At 42.0% G+C, this 25,185-nt stretch overlaps 1 long non-coding RNA gene across 2 annotated transcripts; it reads right to left on the reverse strand.

Annotated features, from left to right (window-relative positions):
* Positions 1-10,199: 10,199 nt before the first annotated feature.
* LOC106725744 lies at positions 10,200-24,819 on the reverse strand. 2 transcript variants are annotated; one of them, XR_001361682.1, is made up of 4 exons: positions 24,766-24,819; positions 16,920-17,123; positions 16,198-16,322; positions 10,200-10,264 (listed from the first exon to the last, which is right to left on the reverse strand). It is a non-coding gene; the product is annotated as an uncharacterized LOC106725744 (long non-coding RNA). The 2 variants fall into 2 exon arrangements; XR_001361681.1 differs by lacking the exon at positions 24,766-24,819 and having other exon boundaries at positions 16,920-17,198.
* Between the last annotated feature and the right edge of the window lie 366 nt (positions 24,820-25,185).

Consider the following 25,185-nt stretch of genomic DNA (forward strand, 5'->3'; position numbering starts at 1 on the left):
AAACCTATTATTAGTAATGAGATTGAACTAGTAATAATAATAAAGGAAGAAAAAACCCTGAATAAACAAAAGACCAGGACCAGATTCCTTCACAGGTGAATTCTACCAAACCTTTAAAAAAATTAATACGTATTCTCCAACTATCCCAGAAAGTTGAAGAAGAGGGAAAGCTCCCAAATATTCTTTGTGGCTGGCATTACTCTGATACCAAAACCAGAAAAAGATACTACAGCAAAGTATTACAGGCCAATATCCCTGATGAACATGGAAAAATTCTCAACAAAATACTAGCAAATCAAAACCAATACAGTAAAAGGCTTATACATCATGACCAAATGGTATCTATACCATGGATGCAAAGGTGGTTCAACATTCGCGAAACAATGTGATTCATCACATCAACAAAACCAAGAGTAAAAATCATATCTCGATACAGAAAAAGCTTGTGACAAAAACTCAATATCCTTTTACAATAAAAGTTCTCAATGTGGGTATAGAAGAACTTACCACAACATCATAAGGACTGTATATGATAAGCCCACAGCTAACATCATACTCAATGGTGCAAAGCTGAACATTTTCCCTCTAAGATCAGGAATAAGACAAAGATGCCCATTTTCACCACTACTATTCAATTTGGAGGGGATGCAATGGCGTAATGGATTGTTTTCATTCTTCATGCAATCATTGCTAGAGTTTTTGTAGGGGGCTTTAAACATTTGATTATACAGAACACCAAAAGCCTGACAGTGAAATATATTGAACAAATTAGAATAATAACAAATAAAACAATTTTCAACCCAGACTTTATAATATCTCCAAGCCCAGTAGGGAGTCAGCTAAAAAATCAGAGAATTTAAATCCTAACCAGCCAGTGGTGCTTGAGGCAAAACTGGAACACCCCTGAAGAAAGTTTGCAAGTTTAAGGTGTTTTCAAGTTTGGTTGTTTCTAATTCTACATGGGAAGAGTTATTTATCCAGGTACAGCTGGTGGTATTGGCTGTGGCAAAAAAACAAAACAAACAAACAAAAAACTTCTCCCTGGGTGGCAAGCAAATAATCAAGCAATCCTGGTGTTATGGACTACTCAAGCTTAGGAATCTTAAGTTCTCTCTTGAGCTTGAATGGCTGTAGTGGCCAGGTGGGCTATTCTATTAATGGTTCTGGTCAGATTTCACATTATGTCTAACTGAGTGGTACCAAGGCCAGCTAGTGTTGAAATTGAGAAGGACTGACTATTCACATGCACGGTAGTACCAGAATCATACGGAGATTTCCATGCAATGTTTACCATGCAATTACTTGTTTGTGAACTTTGTAATGGTTAATAGAACAAAATCTTTTTTTGCCCAACTGGTGTGGCACAGTGGTTGAGTGTTGACCCATGAACCAGGAGTTTGTGGTTCGGTGCCCTGTTCAGGGCACATGCCTAGGTTGCAGCCTCGATCCCCAGTAGGGGGCATGCAGGAGGCAGCCACTCAATGATTCTCATCATTGATGTTTCTATCTCTCCCTCCCCTTTTTTATTATAAAATAAAAAATATTTAAAAAAGAATTTTGAGAGTACATTTATTAAGGCTGGGGACAGTGAAACAAAGAGGAAGGGATTAGGATAGAAGAAGCAACAGGAGAGAGCCTGGCTGGGCTGCTTTGGCTCACTGAGAAGTCAGAGAAAAGGGGGCCTTGGAGACAGGTTCGGGGGATTAGCCCGGGACAAACTGCCGCTGCCCATTCCTCCCCTGGTTGCAAGTCTCATGGGTCCCTTAGAGTTTAGGACATGTGCTCCGGGGAGGGAGAGTGACCCTAATAGGACAAAATCTTAATGAACATTGTACTAATGTGTAGCACCTTACACCAATTAAGCAAGAAGCTCAAATTTATAAGGTTAAAGACCCAATATCCCCAAATTTGCAAGCATACATATCAGTGTTATCTTGGTTTCACCTAATTGTTACTCCACTGCGAGAGACATTTTAAATATCCCTCCCCTTCCAATACATCATCCTTTCTGAGATGGAAAGGGAACACTTTAATTTCTTCACCATTTCCCCCCTAATCTCATGAATCTGATACAATATTGTTAACAGTACTTACATTAAGGTGTAAAGGACCCATATACATTTTTGTATACATGGAACACATGGAAGCAGCGGTTCTCAACCTGTGGGTCGCGACCGGGTGGTTGTCTGCTCTGGATGACTTTAACTTGAGGTCGCCTATAGGCTGGGATGTTCAATCAGGTGAGAGGTGGAAGTGTGGAAGCCTTTTTAAATAAATAGGAATTCAGAGTTAATACCTTTTAACTTTGTAGTGCAGGGATTAGTTAGCCATAGCTGGCATGGTCTCTCCAGCGAGGCTGGAGAGAGGCCTTGTGGGGAGGTCTTCTCATGGACCTGTCTCCAGGTTGGGCGCCTTGACTTTCAATGTCTTCATCTCCTGGGAGTGTGCTGTGGAAAGATTGCTCTACGAGCTGTGAATTCATTTCAAGGGCGTTTATAAGTCCTTTGCAATAAGCTAGAAGGTCGCCTTAAGGCAGGCTCATACATTCCCTGATCTAGCCTCACAGGTCTTCCGAAAATGATTTTAAACGGGGACAATGGACATTTACCAAAGGGAGTAGATCTTACGTTAAGCAACACCAAGTCAAGAGCTTTAGGCCAAAAGATTCAACCAAATTTCACCAACTGAGTTTTGACTACCTCACATGTTTGTGCTGTAAAACCAGAAGGCTGGGGATGATACACTGCATTATTGGCCAGAGTTTGTCCCCCTGGTGTAGACTTTGTCTTGTAAAGTGGGTTCCCTGATCACTGCGGAGCTCCATGGTGATTTTCCAACAAGAAAACACGCTTTCTGCAAGTATTTTAATAATTTTTTCAACTGTAGCCCTTCAAGGTGGGAATGCTTCTACCCAATGGGAATGCATATAAATCATCACTGGAGCGCCTTTATCCTTGGGAAGGGACAATTGGATTAAAATCTACTTTCCAAACGTCAGGATTTTAGCAGATCGCATAGGCCTAATTAGTTTCATTTCTCCCTTTCATAAAGAGAGATTTCCTTATTTTAGTTATCCGTTTAATCATCCATTTAAAGACTTAATAAGCAATTATAGAAAGTTAAGTCATTATGAGCAAAATTTAACTCAATATTAAGAAGTCTGGGTTACCGAAGCAATCAAAGAGCAGATCTTACAGAACATAGGAAATAATCTTACCAAACACAAAATCCTTCCTTTGCCTTTGTAATCTCTTACCAAGAGCATACCATCAGTACAAGAAAACTTGTCCATTTTAACAGAGAAAACCCCAAATTTCAATTCGGTATCAGGGTACTTCTGAAATCAAAGAAACTTCACTTAAATAAACCCATTTCAGTCCTAGCCAACCTGACCCATACATATGATTTCAAGATTCCTTTTCCATCAACTTCCATAAGGCATTCAGCTTTTGTTCTTTTCCTTTCTTACTCTAGAAAAATCATTTTAGTTCAGGACAAAATTTATCTTTCCTTCCACAAAATGTATCTTCATTCCTCATACCGCTTCCATAAGCCTTTCAGCTTTTGTTCTTTTTCCTTTCTTACTCTAGAACAGTAGTTCTCAACCTTCTGACCCTTTAAATGCAGTTCCTCATGTTGTGACCCAACCATAAAATTATTTTCATTACTACTTCATAACTGTAATGTTGCTACTGTTATGAATCGTAATGTAAATATCTGATATGCAGGATGGTCTTAGGCAACCCCTGTGAAAGGGTCGTTCGACTGCCAAAGGGGTCGCGACCCACAGGTTGAGAACCGCTGCTCTAGAAAAATCATTTTAGTCCAGGACAAAATTACTCTTTCCTTCCACAAAATGTATCTTCATTCCTCATACCTTCTTCTCCCAAGCATGCATCTCAGTTTTATGTGAAATCTTTTTCTGTTACCGTAACATCTTGATCAGGCTTTGTCATAAGTGACCCAAGATTTATTGGAAACTGACAAAATTTCCCCTAAAAACTTACCCCACTTATCTCATTTGTCTTTAACAATTACTTTTAAATTACTTCTTGAAGGCTTCATGAGACCTCAAAGCGATTAGCCATTCTCTCTAAAGACATGTCTGTTTTCATTAAACCAACAACCTTAAGCCACTCCAGTCACTGAAGACTGATGCTAGATCACACGCATTAGGAAGTGACTGGGTTCATGTCTGTTCTCTCTGTTTCATATAAGTACTCATTTGTTTTAAGCCAATTGGGTAAGTTCCTTTACAACCCAATTCTGCAATTATAGTTCAGTCTTGGCAATACCATCCAGCTGTAGAAATATACCATATCTTTTCCTCAAAAAACTGGAAATGGAACTCCCATTTGACCCTGTGATCCCACTTCTAGGAATATATCCCAAGAAACCAGAAACACCAATCAGAAAGGATATATGCACCCATATGTTCATAGCAGCACAATTCACCATAGCTAAGATCTGGAAACAGCCTAAGTGCCCATCAGTAGATGAATGGATTAGAAAACTGTGGTACATCTACACGATGGAATACTATGCTGCTGTAAAAAAGAAGGAACTCTTACAATTTGCAACGGCATGGATGGAGCTGGAGAGCATTATGCTAAGTGAAACAAGCCAGTCAATGAAGGAAAAATACCACATGATCTCACTCATTCATGGATAATAAAGACCATTACAAACTTTTGAACAATAATAGATACAGAGGCAGAGCTGCCTCAAACTGATTGTCAAACTGCAGTGGGAAGGCCAGAGAGGGTTGGGGGGCAGAAGGGAGGGGAGTAAGAGATCAACCGAAGGACTTGTATGCATGCATATAAGCATAACTAATGGACATAAGACACTGGGGGGTAAGGGAGGGCAGGGGATTGTCAAGGGCGGGGGGAAAAAAAGGAGACATATGTAATACCCTTTGTAATACTTTTAGCAAAAAAACCCCAAATAATAATAAAAAAAGAAATACAGAAAAAAAAAGAAATATACCATATCTACAACATAAATACATAGACAGATGTAAACATACAGATCACCACAGACCGCGCTTTCCTAACTTTCATTATAAAATGCTAGCTTATGTGTCCCAGGCACAGAAATACAAAACTCAAAAAAACAAACAAACAATAAAAACCTGGATCCGAATTATGTTTTTATCAGATGGACTAAGTTCATGTTTTGCTCCAATGGCCAAAGTTTTTTGCATGCTGTAAGGATTCCTTTAGAGCTGTTTTAAAAATCAAAGGATATATTTTCATGTCTTTGAGAGCAAAGATCAAATAGATGACACCAGCTAGAAAATGTAGTGTGTGTGTGTACACGTACCTGTGTGCCCAATGAACCACTTGACCAGGGTTACAGATAAGGTAATAGGAGAAAACGGTGGATATCTAAATTACATTAATGTAATATCTACATATCATCTACCACAATTCTGTCATCACATTATAAATGCTAACTTTTCCATTTTTATTAGTAATCTTTGATCCTTTATTTTCTTTTTCATCCAACTAAAACAACCATTAATGCACTTGATAACTTTCTGTCAAGTTCAAAAGTATTTAGCCACAATCCAAAGTTTCTTTCCTTCTTTCTGCCCTGTTATCCAAGCTGAAATGCTACAGAACTTTAATTTGCTCAGAGCTACGAGTGAGGAAAGATCGTGAAAGCTGAGTTGATCTGAGGCAACCACAACACACCGCTCCTTCTGGGAAGATTACCTGACATTTTCTTAAAGAATCTAATAAATCTCTTCCTCCCTTCTGCCCGTTTTGTTGTTGTTATTGGTGGGGGTTTTGTGTTTTTGGGTTTGTTTGTTTTTTACTTTCTGCCCTGGTTTTTTTGTTTGTTTGTTTTATACTTTCTCACCCCCACCTCCATTAACTTGTGTGGTTTTCTACCTATAATAATTTATCAGTTCATGTCTCCATTATTTGGGGGTTCTGGATGTTTTGTGAATTTCCACAGAGTATTTGTATGGGTGAAGCATGTAATTTGTTACACATTGTTATAAGCATCGGCAGTAGGGGTGTGTGTCTTTAGGGTGAGAATATTAGGCAGAGTGTATGACTGTATGTGTAGGTGAGTATGAACATGGAGAGTTAATGCAAAAATGTTTCTATACTGTTACAGCTCAGAGGGGGTTGAGAATCTTTAACACCACTCTGTCTATATTTGGAAAACGATTCTCATTTCCCTGTTTTTACCCTGCCTCTAGCTGACTTCACGCAACAGTGTGAAATGCCTCTGAGAGGGAGGGAATGCATTAGCTCAGGGATGATTCTAAACCCATGAATGAGCTCTGGGCTGGGGGTGCCCCTCACACTAGAGAATGTGGCAAAGACCGGAGCAGATACACAAACATACACGAGAAGAACCACGTCACAGAGTCCGAAATCAAGATACTCCATTTGCTGGGGTTGGTTTCTCTTTGGCTTGGAGCCAAGAGAAGTATGAGTAAGTCTGCCCTAACTAGATAGGCAAAGCATTTGGGTCTCTACAGCTGTATCCCGAAAAATGTGAGTGGGACTTACCGATGGTGGTTTGTTCTTGGGTTGAAAGAACTGTCAAAAGAGATAAAGTCCATTATTATCACCAACTGGTGTGACACTTGAGAACAGTATAAACAATATTTGTAAGTAAAAGAACTAGCCCTAAGCATTGGGATGTGTTCAGTACGTACCAAACTGGGAGGGAGACTTGTAGGGGGTGCTCCTTCCAGCAGCTTCCATGTGGTAGACGTTCCAAGGGGATCAGGGTCCTGTCTTACTCAGTTCAGCACTGCCAGCCCCCGCGGTGTCTGACCTGTGCTACACGAATGAATGCACACTCGCTAAGCTAGCTTATTCCCTCAAGTTTCTGAGAAATCTTCGGATGGACCCTGTTACCTGTTCTCACTCTCCATCAGCTGTTGGCAAGGAGGCAATTAGGAGGAAACACCCCTAAGATCCAAGCCAGAGAAGGAATGCAGGGCCAGAGGAGGGCACACACCAGGGATATCAGCTCTGGCTTTTTGCCCTCTGTCTGATCGTGGGCGGGAAGAGCATTACATATTTAGCACCTTGCATCATGGGATGCTCCCTGCAAGGAGATGCCTGTCAGGCAGCATTAGAGATTCATAAGGGTTTGGAAGCAGGCTGTCTCCATAGCTGGGGGAGTGGGTTTGTACTGCTGCCCGGAGCTCACTGTGTGCATGTATCACGTTCCCTGAGCTTTACCTACTTAAATCGCTAAGCATCCTACCACATTTCTCCCATTTTAATCAAGTAAGGCAAGCTGCAAGGTAGCGACATAGGTGGGGGGAAAAGCTTGCTCTACGGTTGGAAGAAATAAGACTCATACTTTTTAAGAAAAAAAGGCTGTAATAATTCTGTGGGCACTGACTTATTTATGTCATCGGAGATGTAAAGACGACTCCTGTGAACTACGGGAGGAGCCACGGCTACTCCCCAGTGCAGTACAAACGTCTGCAATCACAAGTCATTTCTCTGCCCATTGCTTTCATTCCAGGGAACAGCCTCTTCCAAAAAAGAGGATGGTTTTGAAAGTAGGATTTCCTGACTTTTGCCCAAGGTGGGGGGGGGGGGGGGTGGCAGCGAGGGTTTGATTTATCCAGCTCTGATCACTTCACTCTGTATTACATTTTAGGAACTAGAGAGCAGTAGGTAGAACAGCGAAAAGACATTAGCAAGTACTCAAATTTTGAGCTGTGTAAATATCAAACATCAGCTTCCAGCCCGCGGAGCTATCGTACAGAGTGAAGGAGGAGAGGGAGACTTCGTGAATAAAATGTCTTGCCAAACAAACCGAACGAGTCTTTTTACCGTGATTTCTGATAAAGAGCAATTTTCTTCCTTCTGAAACAACTCGTCGAACTGGGTTTTATCTCGAATGGTGCAATCACTGTTTCCTAATAAAAGTGATCCGTTTCCTGCAGGTGTTCCCAATCACCATTACCTGTCAAGTGCCCGTGGGCAGCTTCCGGAGCTCCCCAGCTTGGCCTTGCGGGCGGTGCCGGTGCACTTCACCGCAAACGATGACAAGCAACCGGTCCTCCCAGCGCCCAGCAGCCCGATCAATCACAAACCCCTTTGCAGGCGCAGGCCCGCTTCTACCTCAGACATTTACAGAGGGCTTAGAGGTTTGGGGCAGCCAATCTCTCAAAACCTCTTTGCCTTAATAGAAGCAGTGACTTTTGTAGTACTGCAGTGGTATCGCTAGTCTTGCTTTTAAAGGAAGCCCCTTTCAAAGCCGTTTACCACACCCAGTCTATTTGAACCGTATCATCCAGTGGGCCACAGGTCCGGACACTGAAAGGAAAAAAACAAATGAGACATTTTGCACTGAATATAGCATCATTAAAACGAATCTCTTTAAAACTCACGGCACAGCTTTCTCAGAACGGAGCCCGCTATTCTTCAACTGTCCCGAGACCCTAACTGCAGCTGGGATGGTCCCGGCTGCTCCGAGCCCCTCGCTGCCTTCATAGGCAGGAAGGGGTGGAGAACTCGAGATGCTGTGAACCGCATGCCTAAGAAAAGTACAGAGCCCTTTGGGAGACTAAATGAAACCGTGGTTTAGTGCAGGTCTTGAGCAAACGGCATCCTCTCACCGCTGGAGCAGTTGCTGCCCAGCACCCGGTGGCTGCACTGCCAGCTGCAAGCACAACTGCGTCACAGCAGCATCTCCCCGAGGTGGCCCTCAGCCAGAGCTCAAGCACGTAGGCCAGTGGTTCTCAACCTGTGGGTCGCCAACCTGTGGGTCTCGACCCCTTTGGGGGGCCAACGACCCTTTCACAGGGGGCGCCTAATAACATCGGAAAACACATATATAATTACATATTGTTTTTGTGATTGATCACTATGCTTTAATTATGTTCAATTTGTAACAATGAAATTGGGGGTCACCACAACATGAGGAACTGTATTAAAGGGTCGCGGCATTAGGAAGGTTGAGAACCACTGACGTAGGTGTTGTCAGGAAAAGATCGATTTCTCTGCCCCCAACTTCATTCAGCATGGGAGCCACGATCAGAAATGAGCACGGGTGGGTGAATTGAGTGGGCACTCAATGTCGAAAGTCCTCTTGAACAGAAAAGAGAGCGCATCTGGCCATGCAAGTATTTAATTCTCCAAGCTTTTCAGTGATGTGCAAATTAACAAAGTCATCCCATCGTTAAAGTGAAGTTACGTTCGTGTCTGATTGTTTCTTAACCAGCACTTCAAGGCCGTAGCATCTGGCGTCATTACCGTGTGTGACTGGCTGCCGCACAGATGCGAGCTGCAGCTAAGGAAACAGCTGACGATAATTACTGGAGTTTTGCTATTTCCTATAATGGCTTCAAATGAAGTTTACTGCATGAGTACATTCCTCTCATGCAGGTCATTCATCTGTATCGATTTCCCATAATCTTTAACCTTGTTTAAATAATGGGCTTTAATTCCAGCAATTAAATGGGGTGACACAGTAGTAATAGTAAATGTACATTTACCATGTATGAGGCACTTTGCTTGGCTTATATGTTGATTTATTTAATCCTATGACAAATCATTGAAGTTAGAAAATTATCATTTCACAGGTAAGAAAACTGAGGCACAGAGGAGCTAACTTGCCTCCTTACTCATGTGTTGGAACTGGGATTTGAACCCATGAAGACTGATTCCAGAACCCGCACTGTAATCACTGCACTGTGCCACCTCTAGAGTCTCAGTCAGAGGTTGTAGGATCTTCCTGTGCCCTGCCTCCCTGCTTGGTGCAGACACATGCTGTGTCAACAGTCTTGAGTCTGTTTGATCTTTTTACCATTATGGTACATGTGTCTTTGAATTCCTATCCTATTCCCTACCATTCCTCTAAGACAGTGGTTCTCAACCTTCCTAATGCCGCGATCCTTTAATACAGTTCCTCATGTTGTGGTGACCCCCAATTTCATTGTTACAAATTGAACATAATTAAAGCATAGTGATTAATCACAAAAACAATATGTAATTACATATGTGTTTTCCGATGGTCTTAGGCGACCCCTGTGAAAGGGTCGTTCGACCCCCAAAGGGGTATCAACCCACAGGTTGAGAACTGCTGCTCTAAGAGCTCATGATCTGTAGTTCAATACAAGCAAGAAGAAAATAAAACTGAGAAAGGAGCAAACCAGGACTCTGAAACGATCCTGGACCTTCTATGTTCACACCCAAATGTACCCGCTATTCCTGGGTCCGCAGCACACGGCTTTCAGGTTATGAGCAGCATCATGTAGCAGTGCAGAAACCTAGGTAATGAAATCACACAGCCTTTATCAACGATTTGCTTAAGTAGCTGTACTTTACAGAATGTTTAATGTACGTGTTAACCGTTCTTTTAGTCTCTTCACGTTCTGTCTCGGAAAACTTAAATTATATTATCTTGTCTACCCTGAGAAATGCCATCCCTGAATTATACTTTGATAAGAAGCCTACAACCATTATATAAAGATATCATTACAAGAGTTGTCATTGCCAATGATTCAGTATCTTCGGCACAAATGGTGTTGAATGCATTATCCATTACCCACCGGATTGCCTGATATCCCCCTTCTGAGCAAGAACCACTGGTACGGTATTGCTCAAACTTTGCTTCTAGAAAACATTTGTCTCTGCAGATGTGCCTGCGCATGTAATTTTGTCAGAAAATGAAAATGTAACTGTCATCCCTTGGATACTCATTTTATCAGGATTAAGTTTAATGACATGTAATAGAAACCCAAACTATGGTAACGTAGCCTAATGGTTTATCTTTCACGAGGTAGGCAGATTGGGGCCGGTGCAGCCACCCAGGGAAGTCATCACGGAAACCAAGTGAAAGCTGCCAAAAGGTGGCACGTTTACAAAAGGCCACGCGCCTTCCCACTGCAGTGTCTGCCTTCCACGTCACATGACACATGTCCCCTGAGGAACCTCTCTCAGAACACTGCCGGCCAAGATTCTGGGCAGTGCAGACTCCGAGACTCTCAAACCCCTTGGACTACTCAACAACAATATTTAACCTTCAGACGAACGATTTGAGCTGAGGATTCTAATATCCTGATTTGGGGGCTGAATATGTAGACCCTTCTGCAATTTGGTCTCTGACCTGTTCTGTTTTGTGCCTTAAACTCTGAATCGGTCTACCTGACCGCATTTCCGTTTCACCACAAGACTTGTTTTACTAGTTTGCTTTGCAGACACCAAGGGACATGGAGGTGTGGCCTGCCTGGTGACCCCTCGCCCCCTGCTGACCATGTCTTAGGACTCCCACGGTTGGCCAGGTACTGTGACCACCTGCTGACCACCAGTCAACTGAAACCACTCGTTGTTCTTATCTCACAACCCTACTTGCTGGTGACTGAGTCAGCCAACTTGTGAAAGTCACTTGCCCCCTCCAATCGGAAAAATGCATGATGTATGTCTATGATCTTGTTTCCCTAGCAACCCATCAGCTTCTTGCAACTCTCACTTTTAAAACCTTTGTCTTATTTTTCCCACCTCGGAGCTGGTATTCGGCTCATCCGGAAGGCTACATTCTCAGATTTGCAAATCATCAGAATCAAACTCTCGTTAATTCCTCAGAAGAGTCCTGTGGAACTTCTGTTTACAGAGTAAAACACCATGCTTCCGCATACGATGATGTGATGTTTCTTCCTACAAATGAACATGCTACCATTCTTTCCCCTTAAGTCACCATATTTATCTCTGTTTCAGCTCCAATTCCCCTTTGAGATCCTGTAGCCCAGTGATTCCCAAAGTGGGCGCTACCGCCCCCTGGTGGGCACTGCAGCGATCCAGGGGGGCGGTGATGGCCACAGGTGCATTTGTTTTAACTTTTTTTGTATTACTTTTCTATTCTGAGTTCAAGAAATAGTTTCATAATTTCAAACTTCAATGTTTCTAATTTACACCTTTCTTTACTATATTTTACGAAAAAGGTAGAAACATTAATACATATATCTTTCTGTTTAATTGCTATTAAAATTTTTAAAAAATTAATTTCCAGGGGGCGCTGAGTAATATTTTTTCTGGAAAGGGGGCGGTAGGCCAAATAAGTTTGGGAACCACTGCTGTAGCCTGAAGCCAAAATTTACACGGTCACCACCATACATCTTATATAAAAGGAAAAGGGTGGTGGGATTTGTTGCTGATAATCAAATTAATTTGCTAATGTTAACATACCAATATATTCATAACAATGCAAGGAGCAAAATATGCAGGCTGGTTAATAGTCCTTATTTTAGCGACTGTCCCTGCGGCCATCGTTGGTATTTGTCACCTTCTCATCCCATTCCTCATACTCTGTTCGCTTTGTCTCTGCCAGCTACTCGGCTGGTCAAGAATCTACCCAGTGGGATGACCCAAGCCTTCTCCCTGAAGCGTCTGACCCCTGCCTGCCTGCCTGGTCCCTGCAGTGTGGCAGGACCATCGGGTCCAACGCCCCCAGCAACAGCAGCAGTCCTCTTTGCTGTTGCTTCAGTGGCATAAGAACTGCCCCCTCTGTTGAACCTCTGCTGATCCCTTGCTGAAAGCATTCCTACCTTGGAACCTAAAATTTCTAGACCAGCAGCATCTGAACAAGAAACAAACATTCTGCAGGTGGGTTGTTAGGGGTAATGGTGTGAATCTACTCATGTCTGCCTCCTAATTCTTAGACCCGTTTCTCTCCTGTGGGTGCAAAGGGCCCCTAAAACGTCTTGGACAGCAGGTTTGCACTGCTCTTCCGGGATACGGAAGGATGTGCCCACTTACCTAGGTCCCTCTTCCTGGCTGCCCCACAAGCAGCCAGTTCTCAGGTGTTCGTTACCGGCTTAGACCAACTTAAGAGACAAAGGGCTGGCCCAGCTTCTTCCTCAAACACTCAAACCAGGAAAACACACACATTTGCCTTGTCTCTGGTGTAAATAAACCCCGAAAGCTACATTTTTTTCTTTCTCTTTTGAAGACTCCCCAGTTCCCCCGCCCCCACTCTCCGTTGGCAGGCCAATTTTAATGTGTTAAACTTAGGAGGAGATGTCATCAAAAGGAGAAAAACAGGTGGGGAAGAAAGAGATGAAAACACTCTGACAATTCACTCCTGTTTTGCAGCTGTGAGAGCTGCAGATTTGAATTGTGTTACCTCCCTCCCCAAGTTAATTAATTCTCTTTTTTATAAAAACAGCAACAAAGAAACCCCACATCTCTTTCCTTCAATCAGTGTCAACAGCCAATTACAGTCTTTCATCACCCAAAGTGTAATAACACATGTTATCACGGGAGAAAACAGTTGGACTGACAAGATGAGCAATTCGCTCCTTTCTTAATCTTGTAATCACATGGTATGCAGCAGTTTACAATAACAGGCACCCAAGCTTGGCAGTAAATTACCCGTAAAGACTGTATGCAAATTCCCCATCATGGCACATTTGCCTTTGGCACAGAAGCGCGTGTCTTCCTGCAGGAGACACGGAAAGAATTAAGAGAAACTCCTGAGAGAGCCTTCTCCTCCTCCGTTAACCACTGCAGAAGGCTGTTAATTAGGTAAAGAGCATACTTGGTAGACGACGTAACCATGACTGGCATTTAGGGGCAGCAGAAAACCCAGGCAGGTGACATGACAGAAGGTATTTCGCCAATGCTGCCACATGCTGGAAGACAAAAGGCCTCCTGCCTTATGGGCATCAAATATGTGCTGATATGATTTGGGTTTTTTCCCTAACGTCTTTGCTAAGCTCAGCTTTGTTTTCCGTGCTCAAAACCACATTCCCCCCACGCTGGAGAGTGTGAGTGTAGTGGGTATCAATCTTAGATCACAAACTGAATTGTGAAGGGATTCCACATATAATTGACAGGAAAAAAATTGACAATAGAGCTACCATACGACCCTCTTCTGGGTTATCTACCCCAAAATGTTGAAAACACTTATTCATAAAAAATATATGTACCCCTATGTTCATTGTAGCATTATTCCCAATAGCCAAGACATGCAAATAACCTTTGACAGATGACTGGATAAAGAAGTGTACATATATACAATGGACTACTCCTCGGCCATAAAAATATTGCCATTTGCAACGACCTGGATGGATCTTGAGAGTTTTGTGCTAGGTGAAATAAGTCAGAGGGTAAAGGACAAGAACTCATGTGGGATATAAAACAAAAAGCAACAAATGAACAAACAAAACAAATAAACACATAAAAATAAACTTGTAGATACAGACAACAAAATGCTGAATCTTCCTTAATTTGCCCAAATGTAATCACTGTAGATGATTTGTGGAAGACACGACGGAGGCCAGCATTGCTTAGTGCCTTATGCTTGACAATCTCCCATCAAGAGTGAATAAAACACATATATCTATTTCAAATCAAAGACACAGACACTCTGCTGTGTACACGGCGTGTTGCGTTCATTTCACACATCTAAGGCAAAGATCCAACAGACACTTCACTGTGAATGTCTATAAAGGTGCTGGTGAAAAGTGTATTAAATGTCTCTGTCATTTCCAGTACCCAGAATGCTGTTGGTGGATGTGGCTGGTGTGGCATGCCAACCACTAGCTTTGCAAGCAGGAATATATGATAATGAAATTTCAGAACACATGATCAATGATAAGTTATTGATAACAAGCTATGAAGGATTAGAATTCTTACTATTTTTATGTGCATTATTTCAATTAATTGTTGAGTACCACAATTCACAAGCACTGTGCTGAACTATAGAAATATCAAGCTGAAAAAATGTCATACTAATTCCAAGGTGCTTGTGGTATAATGTGGTAATCAGACTCATTGGTGATTCCAATCACCCAAGGTAACTACTGAAAAATACTGGTATGTTTCTTTCTAGTTTCCTCTATGCCTACCAACCATGTACCAAAATTAGGATCATGCTGTTTTATTTAGTTAACAATGTCTCGTATGCATTTCTTATAATCTTCAAAAACGTGAGTTTTAATGACTTCATGGCATTCTGTTATGTGAATGTTCCACAATTGTTACCAAAAATTCATTACTGTTGAATACTTAACCTTTGAAGTTTCCAAACTTACTTTAGCATAGTGATTGCATGAACATCCTTGTCTATAACTGTGTCTACACTAATCAGATTTCTTTCTTAGAATACATCCTGAGAAGTAGATTTACTGGTCCAGAGGCTATGAGCAGTTTTAGACTCTTACAGACACGTGACCAATTGTTGTGGATCTATCCTTCACAGGATTCATTAGGCAAGTGTTTTTTCATTCATTAGCAAGTCACTATGTGCCAGCTGTGGTGCTCCAGCACGAGGGAGACATTGGTGAGCAAACCCAGCAGGGCCTCTCTCTGTACAGAGCTTGTAATCGACTAGAAGATAATCTAGATCTAACCTGAGAACAAGAATCTTTGTAGATTTAATGTTAAATTTTATGCAGAATTAAGAGACGTGGCCAAGGAAGAAATAGAAATAAAATTAAAATTTTGACTCTCAGAATACCATTTATGCAAATAATTCCAACAAATGGTATTACAATTTGCCAAGCATTACAGCTCCTCTCAAATGACCCATAAATTATGTGTGTAGTTAGTTAAGGTTATGGGGGGACATTAGAAATTGCCATGGTTTGGAATGACATGGATGGGTTCCTATCCTGTTACAAACACATGGACATTTGGGGGGAAAGGGTAACAAGGAAGGGAGGGAAGAAGGGAAGCAGAAAGGAGGAAAATTAAGCTGTAAACTAGGAGAACATATTTGTAATATACATAGAACCCCTAAAATAAAAAAGGAAAAGACAACTGAATAGAACAGGCAAAAAAAAAAGATACAGTATTTCACAGAATAAAAACACCCAATGGCCACTAGACATGAAAGGATGCTCACTTTCATTAATAATTAGGGAAGTGCATCTAAAAACCTGAGTGAAGCATAACCAATGGACATAAGACACTGGGGGGTAGGGGAGGCCAGGGGATTGTCAAGGGTGGGGGAAAAAGGAGACATATGTAATACCCTTTGTAATACCTTAAGCAATAAAAAAATAAAAATAAAAAATAAAATAAAATGGGGAAAAAATAAATAAATAAAAACCTGAGTGATGTATCATGTTACATTCATCAGATAGGCTGCTATGAAGTCAGGAAATAGCAAGTATGGACAGGGAGTATGTCAAAGGGGCTTTTTATATAGTGCTCTGGAGTGCAAATCGGTACAGCCAATTGGAAGATAATTAGACGTTACCTTTTAAAGCCACAAATGTGTCTATCCTGCAACAGAAATGCCACTCCTGGTTGTACCCATAGAGCAGCGCTTGTACACGGGCACCAGCAGACACACCAAGACTGTTCACAAGTGCTGCTCTCGCTCTGCAAAAGGGAAAAGACCAAAATTGACATTGACAAAGGAGAATGGAAAGTGGGAAAGGAAGGCATGAACTATAGCTTCACCTGCCACCAAAGAGGAATCTCAAAAACATAATATGAGAGAACTAAATAAACAAACAAACAAACAAATAAATAATAAAACAAGCAGGATTTTCTCCAAAACAAAATAAAACAAAAAAACATACTGTTGAATGTAAAAAGTACATCAGAAGACAACAGACAACGATAGCATTTTCACAAAGCTCAACATCAAACAATGCATACTATTAAAACACACACACACACACACACACACACACACACACTAACAACAAACTGGAAACGCAGAACTGTGGTCACCTCTGCCCTCCCAGGGCTTCCCTTTCATAAGGGGAAACACACAATAAAGAAGATAAATAATTAAAATAATGTTAGATGGGGAAACATGCTCTAGAGAGGAATAAAGCCGGGAGGGGCTGAGTCCTGGGTGGAGTGGGGTGTGGCTCTGGACAGAGATTGACACAGGATGATTGGGGAAGGCGTGAGACAGCGATGTGCTAGCGAGACCTGGGAAGGTGAGGAAGTGGGCCATGCAGTTACCTCAGGACAGAGCGCCCGGGACCGAGTCAGGGGAAGTGCACACACTCTCCTGGTGGCTTCATTTCCTGTGTGAAGGTCACCTCAACGCTGGTACGTTGGAACCAACCAGAATCTTGAACTTCAAGTTACTGCGCCTTTCTTGTCTTTCTTTTTCCTTCTTTCATCTGGCTTTCTGAATCACATATTAATTGGGTTTTTAAGGACCTGAGCCAAGAACAAGCAAGTGGAGTTATTATTTAGGTAAATGTAATGATCCAAGCAAAATCTCCATTTGTCAGAATTCTGAGCTAGAGCAGGGATTTTGCTACAATTTTCAAGTACCACAATTTCAGGGGGAAAACAGATTGTATCTCAGTTCCTAAGCCCAATGATCCAGTAAATATACAATATACTCCACAGTGGCAATGGAGAATATTTTTGACTTTGTAATTGGTGGGAAGTACCATTTCTTACAGGAGTTAGAGAATGAGAGGCGTGCATTAGGATAATAAATTTTCAAGAGAACCTCATAAACTAGGGTGAAAATCAGATTGGGAGCTTTAGTGTCTGGGGTTCTAATTTAACAAGCTGTGGAATTCACCTCATCAAATTGTAAATTCCTCTCTTATGCCATCAACTGCCTGGATTAATAAAAACCTGGAGCTTTTCACAAGTTAAATATGAAACTGCAGACCTTTCTCCTTAAATGCAAGCAAGACATGACCTTAGCTGGGCCTCTTTGATTTGATGGAGGCATTCTGATGAGTGGATCAAATTGCTCTCATTTTTCATAGTGCTTGTCCTACAAACTTTCTGCATCTGCTTTTTTAAAACAGCAATATCGTTGATTCTGTCTGGTGCTGGGCAGATTGTTACACCAAAGCACTGTTCTTCCTATGCTAATTTCATCGTCTTTGTAAACAACGCCCTTTGCTATCCTAGATTTTGGGATTGGGGTGTTTTCATTAACCAGGTACTTTTAAGGAAGAGTTTTTTCACATGACCACTTTTCAAAAAAGTATGAAAACAATAACATACAATGTTTAGGCGTTTGGAGATCTGAGCGGCATATATTCAACTATGCAGCGTCTCACCAACACGGTTTAAGGGGTTTGCTGTGGTTGGGGAGAAGAGAGGGCATAATTCTCTGGGTACCCTCACACCTCTTCTCCCCACAGGGACTCTGCTTGGGCCCTGTACTGTGAGCAAACCACGGTGCACAGAATTCTGTTCCCTAGCTTTCAACCACAGCCTGGTTTTCATTGTTTCACCATTTCTCTTTTCGTTTTTGGTTTTTCTAAGGAGATAAATATGTATATATAAATATATTAAAAAGAGAAACATATACGTGTGTGTGTGTTATGTGCAGAGGTATATATTGTTTTAGCGAGTTTTTCTCACTCTATTTTTATTGTTTTGTTTTCTAAGTATAGTCTTGTCTTATTTTAAAATTTATTTACTCTTCAGGCCCTCTGTTTCGTCTTTTAAGATTTATCATTGCATTTCTTAGAGTAACACTTTTAAATACTTTTTTTGAAATTTCAGTTCTTTTAGTGCCAAATGCTTTTCACATAAGTTCTAAATGGAAGCTTCTTACACTGTGGTATCTCTTCCTTTTTAATTTGAGTTTTTATTTTATTTATTATCAAGGTTGATTTCTTGGTCCTGAAATTCTTATTCTTCAGCTTGTATGTTATTAATGTTTAAATCCTTCTATATTTAAGTTATCCCGTTTCTCACATTGTATAAGCCCACACACAGAGTGGTCATATAAACAGTCACCTGCACTAGGACGCTCTGGAGGGGTGACAGGAGCTCTGCCAGTAGCTTCGCTGGGACTACGGGCATAAGCGGGGACGGCCCCAGGCAAGCTGTGTGCTGACCGCCTGACCCGCCAGGGAAGTCTAGGTCTTCCCCCTCCCAGGCACCAGGAAGCGCAGTGGCATTTCCGGTGTCCCTAACAGACCCTTCATATCTTCCAAAGCCTGCCTTGCCCAAAATACCTACACAAACAGCCACGTTAGCTGAGCATTTATCATTTGACGAACACTTTATGTGGACGACTCTGGGGGGACTAGGCTGTGAGCCTCCCTGTAGGTAGATGTCGCCTCTTCCCAAGCTGGGCTGGTGCAGCTGCCCACAGCCGCCTGGCCTGGGCTTCCGATGCTCCAACGGGGTGGTTTCCTATGTCCCACCTGCAGGTTCGGGGTGGCCCGGACAACAGCGGGGAGACTGCTACACAGGAGGGAAAGGTCAGAGGGAGGGGCTGCTAGCATTGATCTCTCAATAGTCCCGGCCAGACTTGGCCAGGAAAACACAGAACCCCAGGGCGGGGCCCTGCAGGGGACCCTGGCAGGCTGTGCGCTTGTTCTCTCCCTGCCTCTCTCTGCACAGTATGTTGTTTTTTAAAAAAATATATTTTTATTGATTTTTTTACAGAGAGGAAGGGAGAGGGATAGAGAGCCAGAAACACTGATGAGAGAGAAACATCAATCAGCTGCCTCCTGCACACCCTCTACTGGGGATGTGCCCGCAACCAAGGTACATGCCCTTGACTGGAATTGAACCTGGGACCCTTCGGTCTGCAGGCCGACGCTCTATCCACTGAGCCAAACCGGTCAGGGCTGCACATTATGTTTATTTGTGGTTTAATAACTGCCACGCATCCCAAACGGAAACCACCCCCACACGCCATGATATTTTGAATTTACTTGTGGCTACAGATGCTTAGGGCGTACGGAGGCTCAACTCTATTATCTCGGTAACAAAGGCGTTTCCTGGTACATGCAGCTCTTTCCCTCATTATGAGGGACTTAGAGAAGAAGGCATGCTTTTAAAATGGAAGGTCCATATGTCTGCTGAACACCTTCTTCGCCAGAACCCAGCCAGCCAGCCATGGCCTCCTGGATTGCCAGAACTTCTGAGGGACTATTCCAACCTCTCCACACAGGCCTCGGTTGCCCCCGAGGAAAGCCGGTCTCTTAGAATAATGATCACGACCGAGCTGTATTGAACCTCAAATGTTATAAATTGAAATATACACCATCATTCAATATCCTACCCAGAAAGAAAAACAACGCTGCCAAAGTGACTGTGGCACGCCATCCATTTCTCAGTGTGCCCGCTTTTAAACATATGAAAATGTGACTCTCAGAACTGACAGAGTGCTTTCTTTTCCTTTAATTTTCCGCTGCTTGACTATTAATTTTCTCCCAAGACCCACCGCAGCGGGTCTGGAGACCTGCCTGCTGCTGCTCAGCCTGATTCATTACGTACCCTCCCTCCCTCCCTCCCCACTCCGACGCCTGTGAAATGACATCTCCATCAGTCCCTCCATGAGTGAACCTAGCAGTTGAAATACTGAAGAGGCGAGGAGAGGAAATTGCCTAAGGTCAGACTCCCAGCAAATGCCTGAATCAGAATTTGAACTCAGATATTCGGACAGCAGTCTCACACAGTGAATCATTATGTTATAGTGCCTCCCTACCTTTACTTAGACAGGGCCTCTCAAGCATTTCCTTTTTTGAAGGACATTTAAAAAAATCAGCCGTGTCAAACTCAACTGCAGTTACTGTCTGTAAGGTATTGAGAATGTGGGCCAGACATTCCTACAGCGCCCTCCTTGGGAGAACGGGACAAAAACGTCTCGGGGTCCTGGCCAGGTAGTTCCGTTTGTTGTCCAGACACATCAAGATTGGGGGTTCAATCCCCAGTCGCAGCTCATAAAAGCAACCAACGAATGAATAAGTGAAACCACAAATCGATGTTTCTCTCTCTCTCACTCTTTCTCAAATCAATCAATAAAATTTTTTAAAAATGTCCCCCAAAGTCTCATTAATCAAGAGAAGCTGTACTGTTCCGGGCCAACCATTTGCCTTTACCTTAAGGTCGCCATGAATCTGGACACTGTGGAATTGACCATGTTTGCATTTTTACTCTGACTCCCAGGAAGCCTAATTTTGTGACCCACCTCTAACAACGAGAGCTTTCACTTTATATATTAAACATGACCTTTGTTTCTTTGCTCCAATATCCTTACTTTTCCATGTTTTATCTGATTGAATTGAATACACCACTGTAAGTGTCCTTGAACCTGTTTGGAATGGAGTGGTATAACCTACATATACATAGATGCAGACATACATCTTTATGAACTTTTGAAAATTTAGTGCTTTCTAGAAATTGAAATGCAGCATGTTAGCATCTACCTATCCTAGCTCCCCATTCAAACATTTATGAAAGGCAAAAAATAAAATAAAATAAAAATCCAAAGAAATTATAAAATTCAAATAAAACAACAATAACAAAATAACTGGCACTAGGAATGAAATCTAAAGTTAAGTCCAATGCCAAGTCTTGGTATAGCCCCTGAGCACAGCATCCTGGGAGAGTAGACAGAAAATATACCCTGGAATAGCAGAATATATGTTTTCAACAAATGTTAAAAAATTCAGTCACCTCTCACCTCATCTGTCTACTAGAATAAGAAATCAAACAGATTCCTACATTACTGTAGAACTATTTTCTGAAATGCTCCCCTCCCCTCACTTTCCCTTTGGGCTTTTAGATTAAGAATTTGACAGTGAGAAAGCAATCATGTAAAAGAATTGGTAGTAAACACTGAAACTACTGAAAAACCCAGAGAGAAATAAAACAACATAACTACTGAGTATGAAGCCAAAAGAGGGGTAGGGGGGAGTCCCATAAACTGAGCCTATAATTCCTAATTAAATTTATAATTGTTAAAACTGGAAAGGCAGGGAGAAATAAAAGCATTTTAAATTCCATGATATACATCAGAGTAGGGAAAAATATATCTTCCAAATCACTGTAAATGAAAAGAGCAAATATATACAAAAGACATAAACCAGTCAGTGAAACAGCTGTTTTTTACAGTCTCTAACTCACCACAAAATATAAACAAAATGACAGAAATAGGACTGAACTCATCAGTATTAAAACAAAATAAAGATCGTTTTGCTCTACCACTGAAGTTAGACTGAGTTAGAGAAGAAATCCAACTACGTCTCTTACAACAGTGAGACCAAAATCAAATTACATAGAAAGAATAAGATCAGAAGGATAGAACAAAATGTCAGGCAAACAAAAATAAGCAGAGGTGGCACTGATCTTATCAAAGGAAAAGTTCAAGGCCCTTTTATATTGCAGCAAAGTGAAATCCATATCTATGTTATAATAGTCCTGGGCATTTATGAGCTGATTAACATAACATCAAAATTTATAAAGCAGCTGTAACCGGTTTGGCTCAGTGGAGAGAGCGTCGGCCTTCGGACTGAAGGGTCCCAGGTTCGATTCCGGTCAAGGGCATGTACCTTGGTTGTGGGCACGTCCCCAGTAGGGGTTGTGCAGGAGGCAGCTGATCGATGCTCTCATCGATTCTAACTCTCTATCCCTCTCCCTTCCTCTCTGTAAAAAAATCAATAAAAAATATTTTTAAAAAAACTTCTCCTATATACTCCTTAAAAAAATTATAAAACAAAAAACTATTCGATATGTAAGAAGACAGACACAGAAACACAACTATAGTGAGGTACTAAAATACTAATATCATCTATGACAGAGCAAGTTGATAAAAATAAGAGAATATCTCCAGGCAGTTTAAACAATGCAATTAGCATCCAGCCAGCATGGCTCAGTGGTTGAGCATCCACCTATGAACCAGGAGATCACAGTTTAGGGCACATGCTCAGGTTGCGGGTTCAATTCTCAGTGGGCCTGCAGGAGGCAGCCAATCAATGATTCGCTCTCATCATTGATGTTCTCTCCTCTCTCTCCCTCTCCCTCTCTGAAATTAATAAAAAATATTTAAAAAAATACAATTAGTAAAACCGAGTTAGTAGATGTAGCAACATTTTATACCATAGACTTTCAATTCCACTGGTTTAAAAATGAGCACATCCCAAGGCATAAAGAACATTAATAAAGTTTATACAATATAATGATATAAACCACATTTTTAATAGGGGGAAGGGGATGCAACAAGAATAGGACCACAGATGTTTAATGATTATTCGCCTTACCAACTGTAGATAAGAGTTTTCCTATGGACCCTGGGAAACAAGGATGTGTTGCAAGGAGAAACACAGGATGTAAAAAGATCAGAGATGCCTCCATTATTCAGATGGGTCCATTACTCAGAAAGAAAATACATGTTGAGAACAGACAAAGGACGGGAGATACTTTGATTTGGTTGCTGTGCCTGGACCCGGGACCCTCCCGGAGTTTGCCTCAGGAATGCTGGCCATGCTCGGTCCCAGGACTGGGGGGAGCCGCTTTAAAAGTCATAGCAAATGAACCACCTTGTTATTGGACTTCAAGATCCTGGAAGGAGACACACGGACACTCTGCAGCCCTCACCCTGCCTCCCTCCGCCCTCACAGGTAGTCTTTCTTCCTTATCCATATGCAATCAGCCGGCTAGGAGGGGCGGTTAGAGCAGATGTACAGGATGAACTGCTGCTCTCCCATCCTGCCGGCATTATTGGAATAAACATGCGGATATGATTCAACCTTGTCTCTGCTTCATTTGGCTCAAGTAGTGACAGGTGGCCCCAAAAGCATGATGACAAACCCTTTTGCTTTTCACTGTCCCATATGGTAGCCACTAGCACATGCCGTTATTTACATCTAAATTAATAAAAGTAAAACTTAAAATTTAGTTTCTCAGTCACAGTAGCCACATGGGGCTATTTTGTGGCTTCCATATTAGACAATGTAGATATTTCTATGCATTTATATTTTCACGGAAAACTCTACTGGACAGTGCTGCTTTTAGAAAATAAGAATTCATGATAACAAGTGGGGACCAAATAGTTAATATTCAATACACATAATTCTCAATAAAAATATAAAACACTAACATACCAGGATAAAAATGTAACAAAGACCTGAACCAATAATTCTTTTTTTTTTTTTTAATCCTCACCCGAAGATATTTTTCCATTGACTTTTAGAGAGAGTGGAAGAGAGAGGGAAAGACAGAGAGAAATATCAATGTGAGAGAGACACATCGATTGTTTGCCTCCTGCACGAGCCCCAACCAGGGCCTGGGCCGAGGAGGAGCCTGCAACCTAGGCACACACCCTTGACCAGAATCAAACCCCAGACCCTTGGGTCCACAGGTGTACACTTGATCCACTGAGCCAAAGCACCTAGGCAACCAACAGTTCTTAAGAAGAAAATACTAATTTTACAAAAGCATATGAAAAATATTAAACCTAAGCAACAAAATAACATTTTAATCATCACGTCAATAATGATGAGATCATAATTGCTTTATGCTAATGAGCGTGGTGACATGATCACTTGTAAACCCCTGAAGGCAAATAATAAAAACTTGGACAAAATCGTTGCAGAAATCTCCCACTCAACCATCTAGTTGTGGTTCTTGAACCTGGCTACACGTTGGAATCACTCTGGGGACTTTTTGAAAAATGCAATGCCTGAGCCCCAAGCCCACAGGTCCATCTCTAATTGGCTTGGGATGGAGCCTGGGCTTTGGTGTTGTTCAAGCTTATGGAGAGTCTGATATGCAAACCAAGTTGACAGCCATTACTCTGGAGACATAACGTCAGGGTCCAGGAACAGCAGAAATCCGACCTGATGTGGGACCTTCAGAGCAGGCACTTATGCCCACTGCTTGGCCTACCGTACACAGCTCGCTGGCAGCCTGCTCACTGAGGTCCCAGTATATCCACGTGGTGGGCACTTGTCCAGGAACGGATACTCTAAGTGTCAAGGCAGAGAGAGGCTCAGACAGATCCCTGGCCCCAGACACACGGAGCAGCTGGCTTATTATGCGCTTTCATGAAAAGAACCAAAGTTGCATTAAAGGAGGGGTGGCATACCTGCGTGGTCCGAATGGCGGGGGTTGTGGCCGCAGCCACAGGCAGGGATCCTGGAGAGCAGGCAAAGCCACGGCACTTTCATTAATGCAGGAACCGGCTGGCTCCCCAGGTAAAAAACAAGGGAGGAGAAACAGAATGGAGTGAGATGGTCCTGAAATGACTAAGAATAAGATTAAGAGTGTGTGGCATGGGGTGTTCTTGCTCACTACACATGCATTATCTAGCTTAATTACCACAAGGATCCTAACAGGCACTCCAGTTATCATCCTAATTTTATAGATGATAATGCTTTACTTTGGACAGAAAGTAATTACATTTCCAACACTTTTTGCTTCATATGCTTTGATGTTACACAAGTCAATTCATGAGGGTTTAAACTCAAAGATACAGACAACAGATTGGTAGTTACCAGAGGGGAGG

Source organism: Myotis brandtii, unplaced genomic scaffold (assembly GCF_000412655.1).
Source record: "Myotis brandtii unplaced genomic scaffold, ASM41265v1 scaffold1858, whole genome shotgun sequence".
NCBI classification, from domain to species: domain Eukaryota; kingdom Metazoa; phylum Chordata; class Mammalia; order Chiroptera; family Vespertilionidae; genus Myotis; species Myotis brandtii.